This window comes from Bidens hawaiensis, unplaced genomic scaffold, assembly GCF_021521415.1.
Source record: "Bidens hawaiensis isolate Kalapana, Puna unplaced genomic scaffold, B.hawaiensis_p1.1 tig00024428_1, whole genome shotgun sequence".
Classification (NCBI taxonomy): domain Eukaryota; kingdom Viridiplantae; phylum Streptophyta; class Magnoliopsida; order Asterales; family Asteraceae; genus Bidens; species Bidens hawaiensis.
In genome coordinates, this window is record NW_027493849.1 from 170,503 (window position 1) to 181,977 (window position 11,475).

The window sequence follows — 11,475 nt, forward strand, 5'->3', positions numbered from 1 at the left end:
ATATAAAAGAAAATGATCACGGATTTCTGGAATCATGCTTCTATCAACCAGCGGGGAATAGGTGGAGCTGTTACTATTTACTCCAAGGTTTAGACAAAGCCGATCGTCATCTCGGAGGCCATTATACGTGAAGTTTTGTTATTTGGGGATTAACCTGATTACCCAATCGAATACTCAACTACTACTGTAACTGAAGTGTTAACAAGAATGGGTTACGAGGGATCTTATCCTCCTGCAATCAAGAAACTGTTCCATCCTTACAGAAGATTTTTTATATACACATTCTTTACTTGTGTGTCGGGGCGAAAAGGGGGATCTGATGAGATTAGTCACACCCAAATGTCTGCGGTAGTTGCTCTGATCATGGACTGGAACTACAACTATTCCAGATTCGTGTTCAATGAAATGATGAGTAACTTGAAAGGGAAGAAAAAGGAGATGTTTCTTATGTATCCCAGGTTTCTGCAGATGATCTTTGATTCACATTATCCTGATCTTGCAAGTTCTATCGATACACTGGATGTAAAGTCAATGGGACCCAACTCCTTTGGGCTGATGAAACAATCAAGGAAAAGGGCAAAAGTTGTTTACTAGGGTCTCCACAATCTGGTTAAGTTCGACAGGTTTGCTGAAACTGAGACTGTGTCAGTCAGTGCTCAGGTTGCTGAAGAGCATGTGGCGCCGGTTCAGAGGCGTACTACTACACTTGGGATTATTTCAGATGACGAAGAAACTGAACACCGTGAAACAGAAAATGCTCCGTCTGCTGAGCAATTAAAATAGTTTGAGAGTTTCAAAGAACTGCTACAATTGACTGCCTTGAAGTCTCCTCAAGCAGTCACTGTGAATGAAGATAATGATACCCCTGAGGAACCAGCCGCCGATCTTATTCCACGTAAACGAAGGAAGAAAGATCCAAGACCTGGCGTGCTGGTCACTGAAGCTACAACAACAATAACAACAACAACATGAGTCGAAAGTTCCTGAGACTCATGTTGACACTAGTCCATCCACTGCTGAGCCTCAAACTCAAGAACAAATTTTTGACGACTTTGCTCGTGAGTTTGATTTTGAGGCCGATATCCCACATATTGATGATCCATCTGGATTATCTGACCCAATTGATCAGGGTCAGTCAAGCTCTAGTGCTTCCAAGAATATTGCTCAGATTCTCGCCATGCAAGACACTTATTTTCAAAATAAAGGAAAGGGGGTTGTACTTGAAGATGCTCCTATAGACGTACAAGCTTTTCAACGTCGAGTTTTTGAACTAGGACAAGATTCGGTTGTAAATGATGTACTTATTTAAGAACTCAAAGCTAGCAACTCTGACAAAGATTCTAAGATCAAAGAGCTTCAGTCCAACATGGGAGGCTTAAGTGTTAGGTACCTAGACCTCCAATAGAAACTTATTCAGAAATTTGAAGATGAATTCAAGGGCAGTGAAGATCCTGTTGTGAAGACAACTACTGCTGATCAGGATGGGAGTTCCAATGCACAAACTCCTGCACATGCTGACGCTACCGAGTCACTAGAGCACTATCTTTCAATTCCGCCCAAGACTGCTGAACAATCGGATCGCATTCAGGAAAAGTCCTCATTATGAAGAATTCCAATCAGAATGTTGAATCTTCCTATCATCCAGACAAGTTTATTGTCACTTTTCAGAAGGGATTCTCAGATAAATATGGTGATCGTTCAGGAGTCATGTCATGGGGTTTTGATGCTGAAAAGAACATGTGGTGGGTTAAACGAAGGTCTGGGAATACTGAGTACTATAAGAAGATGAAAGACTTCGGATCTTGGACGAGGGTAGATCTCAGCGACCTGATCAACGCTCTGTTCCACAACCCAACTCATGATAAGCGAGCCACTGGTTTCTGGAATTTTTTGCGACGACAAGTCGATAATGGGTTCCTAAACATGAAGATTGCTAATTCATTTCTGAAGAAGGCTAAGGGAGTTAGGGATCCAAGGATAGGAAAGACCATGGTGAACGTTATGTGGCCTGCAACAAATAAGGCTACTCATATTCCTGTGCCTAACGCCATTCCGGATGGTACCCTGGATAATATGAGATTTTGGATGTTTGACAGTTAAACCGCTACTGTTTTCATACGTCTACAGAAGGGGAAGGGTCAATATCGGTTCATCGATCCAAGAGATCTACTGAAGCTCAGAGAAAGGGACAACAAGACCCTCAGCATATTTCAAATCATTTCTAATCCAATTTTTGAAACGGCTGCAAAGGAATACACCAGTATGGCGGCTTCCATTATCAGAACTGGCTTTTGGGCAGGTGGTTTAAAGGATGCGGATATAGATATTATGGAACACAATTAAGAACGAAGCTACAAACCAAGGGGGAGATTGTTGGGTATACATTTGGCGGTTTGTACTTAGGTTTATGTTAAATGGGTTTCGTGTTTGGGCTATGTAAGTAAACCGAGATCCTTTAGTGATCTCGGTGGGCTTTGGGCTTTATGTTGGGCTAGGTTGTTGGTTTCCCTATATATAGATGACATGTACATGGTTAAAGGTTTGGCCGTTCATATTGTTTTGTGTGGTGAACGATTTTGTGTAACCTAGTGCTTAAGCACCCGACGTTAATACAACGTGTGTTTTGAAGCAAGATCTCGTGCTCTTTACGTATTGCTATTTATTGTCTTGAATCACCCTACGTTATATTCCGCAATAACGTTGTTTTGTTGTTATCATATTGCATAGATCCGGTTTCGGGACTTACATTAGTTTTTACTTAACCTTTGTTAAGTAAATATTTGGGTATAATTGCAATATTGCAAAGTTAAATAGATACTTAAACAAGATTTTACGAGTGTTCGGATTTGTCGGTTCAAGTCTTGATAATTGGTCAAGCTCGAAGCCGATATTCCAAAGTATTAAATGTTATGAGATAACTCGATGAAATCAAAGAAGCTTAACCAAATGTGTAGTTTTATTAAGAAGAACCTCGACGCCCGTCAAGCGAGTGTTTGGTTTTGTCGGTCCAACCTTGTTATAAGATCATGTTGGATCCGACATACCAAGTATTTTGAGAAAACAAGTTAAAATTTAGACAGAATTACAAATTTTGTCCTTTAAAATAAGACGAATTACGGTTCGTGTCCTTTTCTAAGTTTCCTTGCAGGCGGTGTACTTTAAACTTTTTTTTCCTACAAGTTTTGTCCTTTACGCTAACTGGGTTAGAAAAAGTCAGTTAAGTATGACATGTGCCAGACATGTGATGGGCATAATTGTAATTTTAACAGGGGAATGTATTATATATATTTTCTTTTCTTTCTCTCTTCTTTCTCTCTAAGCCACCACCATCACCATAAATTCCGGCCACCACCGCTACTCTCACCGATTCCGGCAACCTCGTCCTCCGAAACGACACCGTTTCAATCTGGACTACCTTCGATAACCCCACCGATACTATACTCCCCCGGTCAAACACGAAGTCTTCTCTCATCACAATATTCGCCTCCTCCTTGAAACCCTAGTCATAAAATTTCTTCAATTCAGAGGCGATTATTATTAAATAAACAATAGGTTTGATAGCTTATTGCGACTACCATCATTATTATTTATTAGTGTTGTGTTTTCCTCTCGTAATTATATTATGCTTGTTTATCCATCATATTATCATCAACCTCTTCGGATGATTCGGCCGGATTATTTTGGATTATCATGTTAGGGTTAGGGTTTAGATTTTGGATTATATCGACGGAGTCGATGGAAGTTTTTGTTGATTGTTGGATAGGGTTAGGGTTTGGGTCGGGGTTGGAGTTATCAGTGGATCATATTATTATACGCCGGCTTTCAACAGATTCGGTGAAACTTTGTGTTGACTGTTGGATAAGGTTAGGGTTCGGGTGAGGGTTGGGGATATCACTCGATAGTACTTTCAACAAATTCGGTGGAAGTTTGTGATAAAACGCTGGATTTGATCGGTCTTCTGGAACGATTGGATTATGCGATTGTAGTTTTGTAACCTGATGATCAGCAGCTGATTTATGGAAGATTCATTGAATCATTTGTTGAATAAGGTGAACTAATGAATAGTGTCTGTCTTATTTAGAATGGCATCGGTGTCGTTTCGGAGGACGAGGTTGCCGGAATCGGTGAGAGTAGCGGTGGTGGCCGGAATTTATGGTGATGTGGTGGCTTAGAGAGAAAGAAGAGAGAAAGAAAAGAAAATATATATAATACATTCCCCTGTTAAAATTACAATTATGCCCATCACATGTCTGGCACATGTCATACTTAACTGACTTTTTCTAACCCAGTTAGCGTAAAGGACAAAACTTGTAGGAAAAAAAAGTTTAAAGTACACCGCCTGCAAGGAAACTTAGAAAATGACACGAACCGTAATTCGTCTTATTTTAAAGGACAAAATTTGTAATTCTGTCTAAAATTTATTTATAATATAGTTTTTGAAGAAAATAAGATTCGGTGGCCCAAAACACACTTGTGTGTCATAAGCGAGTGAACTCGGTTTAGTTCGGTCCTTGACTCGGAATAAAACCGAGGATGGTTGCCACATATCCAATACCATAGAACTTTATTAAAATAATTTAGAAATGATGATACTCAAGTTTACATACAACATGATAAAATAAAGTGTTTAAACAAGAGTTCGGCTTCTGTTCGGTCCTTGACTCGGAATAAAACCGAGGATGGTTGCCACATATCCAATACCATAGAACTCATTAAAATAAACATAAAAATAATAATACTCAAATCTTTCATACAATATGTTAACAATAAAGTATTAACCAAAAGTTCGGTTTTGGTTCGGCTCTTGACTCGGGATGAAACCGAAAATGGTGGCGACATATCCAATACCATGGAACTATTAAAAAAATGATTTGGAAACTAAAAGTAAGTAAGGACTAAATAATATTAATAAGCAAAAACAAAATTAAAACATAACTTAAAGTATTTATCAAGGACTATAATAGTCCTCCATGTAGTCTTTCCTTGTAGCACGACACTTCAACCGACCGTGACCGGAGAAGTGAAAGCCGAAGGAAACAAGAGATGTATATTATATTTATCAATGACTATAATAGTCATCCATGTAGCCTTGCCTTGTAGCACGACACTTCAACCGACTGTGACCGGAGAAGTGAAAGCCGAAGGAAACAAGGGGTGTATATTATATATATATATATATATATATATATATATATATATATATATATATGTTGCAACATCAAGCTTTAAGTAACAAGAATTAGTTAGAAAACAAGGATTAGTATTATGTTGACCTTGAAGAGTCAAACTATAAGAACTTAAATAGTGGATACTTGGATCTTAGATTGAGAGAGAATTTGGAGAAGAAAGAGCAACCAAAATGGTGCATGGGGCATTGCTTTTATAGTTGTAGAAGTATGGTTTATTCATATGGGGTAAAATTGCATGTGATTGGTTAAAATGGTCAAACAAGCTTTTGATAATTGACAATAATAGTCCCTAAAATTTGTTTTGAGTCATTTTTCATCATAAAGAGGTGTTTTAACCGAAAAATGACAAATGTTACAGACCCCTCGCTCATGCCACCGCGTTGCGGTGTGCGCTGCCGACGTGGCTCATGCTACCCCTCTCGCGACTCCCATCACGAACCTCAACGGATAGTCTTATAACTGAAATGTAGCATGTATTTATTTAGATGTTTTTTATTTAGTCCTAAAACTATTTATTTACTTTCTTTGATTCTCTTTCTTCATTATCACCTTTAAGTTAGGGGTGTCAATCGTGTTAGGCTGGCGGGTTAATAGGTTTTGGGTTGACATTCTTCAACCCTAACTCAACCCATGTATTTATTCGTGTCTACTTATTTAAATTCGTGTCGTGTCCGGGTTATGTTTCGAGGCAACCCATTTGACATTCATTTACAAATATGAGTAATACCTAGTGGTTTAATAATAATCTAGACAATCAATTACTCTTATTCATATAAAATATTTTAATAATTTTGTGATAGATGTAATTATTTTTGTGAATTCATTCGTCATTCTTAATTAACAAACTTAGATTCACATATTTTGTTCAAGTTAAGAACAAATAAATGGAAATAATAAGAGAATAGACAATTCATACTAATAAAAAAAATATTTGAAGTGAAATGTGGATACAAATATTTTAAAAATTAATTAGGTTAATTTTTAAAAGTTAATAGATATATATGAAAAATAATAAATCAAAGTATTTAACTTTAAAATTTAACACTTTTTATCTTTAAAATCAAAATATAAACCTCTCTAAAATTTTTAAACGTGTTAACAGGTCAACTGTAACAACTCGGTTTTTCCAAATCATATTACCCGACCCGTTGTGTTCGGGAGATTTTACCGATAAAAATACATAATTTATCGAGTCAATATTATTTTTATTTGTTTAATCTTTAAAATATATACATTTTTTGCCCCAAACTAAACTTTCATCTATTATTGTTTCCATCCCTAATCTTGAAGGACCAATCTACAAATTTTAATATAACACCCATTAACCCACCAACTTTTTTACCCAAACCCGTAACCCGATGGTTTTCTTGGTCCTTAATCTTCTCATCATAACTGAAATTGATTACACAAAATCGTTTATATGTATATTATGACCCCCACCGACGCAAGTAATTATGGAATCTCAATCATCTTGATCTCGTTTACTTGATTAACAAACCCGTTCTTACCTATATATCGATAGACTAGTAAAAAGGTCATTAAAACCCAATTAAACTCGTCTGCAGCTCCTCCTTCCCCTCGCTAACATAAGCCCTATGATTAACTGTTGTGTTATGGTCTGCTGGGGTCATTACTAATCGGGTTTTCGTCGTCGCTGTGGCTTTAGCCGTTCTACATCAACACGTCTTGATTTCTGGTAATTAACCTATGTTTGATAATCTTTCATAACCACTAATCAAAATCCCTAACATTAATTTAGTTAATATCAAACGATTTGATCAATTGTTCATTTAGGGCTTATATGGATTTTGGGTATAATCTGGATTCTAGATTTAAATTTTTATTTGCGTTATGTTATCACCAGTAAACCCAGCGCAGCTGGTGGCTTGAGGTGTAGTATAAAAAAGGAACCGGCCAGGGGCGCGGGTTCGAGCCCCCTGGACGCGGTTTTTATATTTTATTTTATTATTTGTTTTTTTATGGTTTTAATGCTTTGTTAATTATTTATAATAAATATCAAATACATATTTTTGTTTGTTAACCGACACTTTACTTCACATTCTTACAAATTAATCTCGTTAAGTTTATATATATACATATATTTATGTCTATATATTTATATATCTATATATATATATAAGTATTGTAAATATATATATTAATAATTAACTTTAACTTATTAAAACCCGACGCCATCATTGAGGATTCTTAACATTGAACGTTATTTTTATAAACTTTTGTCTTTATTATATATGCATTTTTCTTTAAACAAAAAGATTATAACAAGCATATTTTAAATGCATTAATTATATTTATAAATATTAGTCTCGTTAAAGATTTAAGATAAATATTTATTGTTATGTGTATTACTACATATTATAATTATTTATTTACACATTCTTTACTTACTTATTTATAAATTTATATTATATATAATTATTTATGTATAAATTTAGTTATATATATATATATATTATCAAGTAAAGGGTGATTTTATAAATAAATAAAAGTAATAATTCCTATAATTAAATGATAAGCAATAATATTAATTTTTGCAATAACAATAACGTAGAAATTAATCGTCTAATCAATAAACATTCTAGTCCAAACATAATTTAATTCACATCAAAATATCAAATCCATTATAAGTGTCATCTCATTTGTTAATAGCTCATAATATTAAATTATTTAACTAGGAACTCTTGACGTTTCCCGAAGGAATTATCTTTCTCACGTCATCATCATTTATATTTTCGTTCTTCCGATCAGGTGAGTATCTCACTTCCCCTTTTAACTCATTTTTTAATCGTTTTGGGGACATATGCGTTCTATTTATTTTATTACTATATATTACTCAACTTGCAACTGTTGTCACTTGTGTTTGACAATTTATACCTTATTTGTTTACGTGTTTACTTGCTTTATATGCTTCCGCATTCGGAGAGGTCCAACATAATCTCAGTCTGGTATGATCATTTGACCGTCGTAGTGGCCGACGTCCGACGCATTGACAATGGTTTCACCGACACCTCAATTTTGGTAACCAATGTCCATTCACATGGCAGCGGTTTATCCCTTTCTTTATGGTTTGATTAATTTGTTTATATGCTATGGTTAAATTGTTTATCTCACTTGACATAGTTTGCTATCTTATTTATTATTATATAAAATCATTAAAGTATGGTGTTTTACTCACTCAACCTTGTGTTGACAAAACTATTTTATTTTCAACGTATATGCAGGTCATCGTATGATGTAATTGAAGTTAGATGATCATTTAAGGACTTATGATAGAAGATGTTTAACGAGAAAAATAAATTTTATGATTTTACTTTGTGTTTGTTTTGAGATATTGTAATGAATAATTGTTTTCTTTGAAATTATAAAATCGATATTGAAACTTATAATGTTGCATGATAGTAACCTTGTGAGCTGTGACAATCAGCTCATGCCCCGGCATTTCCGCCGTAGGTTGGGTGTGACATCAACCCAATTTTTAACGGGCCGGGTTTGGGTTGACCTATTTAAAAAGCGGGTCGTGTTAGCTGACCCAAAACCTATACTTTTTCGTGTTGGGTCATATAAGGAATTGATAGCCCTACTTTAAAGTACACTACTAATTGTTAACTACACTTTATCATAAGGCCAAGTGTAGTGGGCGACATTCAAGGGCGAATTTGGGCGAAATTTTGGAGAAACACCCCCCCCCCCCCCCCGGCGATATTGGGGCGAAAAGGGGCGGGGGCGGGGTGGGTGGAATTTATCGCCAGAAGAAAGAAAAAAATAATATAATATTATTATTGCCGTTATCCAACGGTCAAATAAAAAAATAAATTTAAAATTAAAAACTTAATATTAATATCGAACTAATTAAACTATTTTCACCATATCATACACAAACTCAAACATAAATACCAATCATTTTCATCATTTCATAATTCTTCAAACAAAATGGGTTCCCCAGATTCCACGAATTCTGCCGATATTTGGGATCAAGTAATCAAGGAGAGTCAAAGAATTCATCAGATTCATCGACGAGTGGTGGAAGAGCATTTAGAGGTCACGAACGCAGTTCGGGCCGTCGCTAATAACATAGTGTCCGGCTATACTAGCTATTCGTCTCCACGTAGACGGTCATATATCCTTCGGGATCGTAAGCAAGCGAACGATCGTTTGATGAAGGATTACTTCAACGACATACCTACATTTAATGACGGTATGTTTCGACGTCGTTTTCGGATGTCTAAGCGTTTATTTTTGCGCATCGTGAGAGATAAGGAGCGGGAGTATGAGTATTTTCAACAGAAACCTGCCGCAAGAGGATATTTAGGATTCTCCGCCATCCAAAAGTGTACTTCGGCTCTACGGATCCTCGCATACGGCAACACGACCGACATCAACGACGAGTATTTAAAGATGGCTGAGAAAACGACGAGAGACGTGTTGGAGAATTTTTGTATCGGTAAAATTTAAATTATTGTATTAATTATTGTTTTTAATATAAATATTTTTTAATAATTTATTTGTATAGGAATAATACAATTATACTCTCGTCGTTATCTGAGGATTCCAACTTCAAATGACCTGACTCGCATATACGATGTACACGAAAGCAAGCATTCTTTTCCAGGCATGATCGGGAGTATAGATTGCATGCATTGGGAGTGGTCCAACTGTCCAACCGCATGGCGAGGTCAATCCACTCGTGGTGACCATGGAGTGCCAACGGCTAGTCTTCAAGCCATTTGTTCACACGACCTCTGGATTTAGTCAGCCTACTTCGGCTCAGTCGGGTCCAACGAAATAAACGTTCTCAACGCGTCACCCGTGCTAGAGTATTACATCAGCCGTAGCATACCGGTCTTAGCGTTTTATGCCAACGATACCTTCTATCGTCACGGATACTATTTGGGATATGGGATATATCCAGAGTATTCGATCATCGTCAAAACGTTTCAAGACCCGATCGAAGAAAAAAGAGAAGATTTTAAGAAGAAGCAAGAGTTCGTGTGAAAGGATATCGAGAGGTGTTTCGGGGTTCTAAAAAAACGTTGGCATTATGTGAAAAACCCATGTCGTGTATGGTCGTTGGCAAAAAGGAGCGATGCCATGTATACGTGTATCATATTGCATAATATGATTTTAGAAGACGAGGGAAAAGCAATATGTCAACACTATATACCAGGAATCGTTCCAGAACAGTTTCCTGAACCAACCCAAGACCAACGAACGTATAACATGCACCAGCTCACATCAAGTAATATACATAACCAACTGAATGCGGATTTGGTTCAACACGTGTGGGATAATCGTCCCGTTGAAGTCGAAGACGAAGTTTAAGAGGAGGACGTCGCAAAGTTGTGGGTGAGCATACGGTTGTCTTGGCGAGCATTTGGGATTTATTTCTCAAATTTTTGGGTAAAATAGATTAAATATTTACTTATATAGTTATGGATTCTGACCAATAATAAACCATACTAATATTATGACCATTAACATACTTAACTTTCATTAGTCTTCCTAATTTAAGGATGATATAACTCTGATTTTCCTTCTTTTGAACATTTATATTGATTGAGATTAAAATTAGTCAATTGTTTATTAGTGCATATAAAGTTACTTTTCCATTTAACTGAGATTGCCGTTTGCAATACAAGTGAAAGTTACTAGTGTAATTGGTCACAAGCCACTCCGAAGTTTCTTTCTTATATATTAGTTTTGTTTTTAATTTTTTTTTGATAAATGAGTTAAACGAATCGTGTTCAGGTCGACCCGAGTTTATGTGTGTGGGGCCTACAGGTCCTGAAAAGTAACACCACGTCGCTACATGCAATACCGCAAGAAAGAAGCCACTTCTAAATACCAAAACTCGAAAACTCCTTTCATCTTATTTTTTCAACCGTTAATTTTAAAAATATCATATTTACTATCTTCAAATACCACTTTGAAATTGAATTTTTTTTTCTCTTGACAACAAATTTTTTCCAGCTAATTTTTACTTTACACAAGTTTACAAGAATTAAAGACATCACCTTATTTTTAAAGGTTAAATATCAACTCACTATAGCAATTACATAATTTTTTTTTTCTATCATTAAAAGTGAATCCACATGAAAATTGGGCAAAACAAATTAACGCTCTCTATACGTCCTGTATAGGACTATACGAGGCCTTATACATCCTGTATAGGACTTGAGACTAAGGAAATGACATGTACATTTCATATAACCCTATACCTATACATGACATATAGTTAGAAAGGTGTCAGGGTGTTCAATTTCATAGT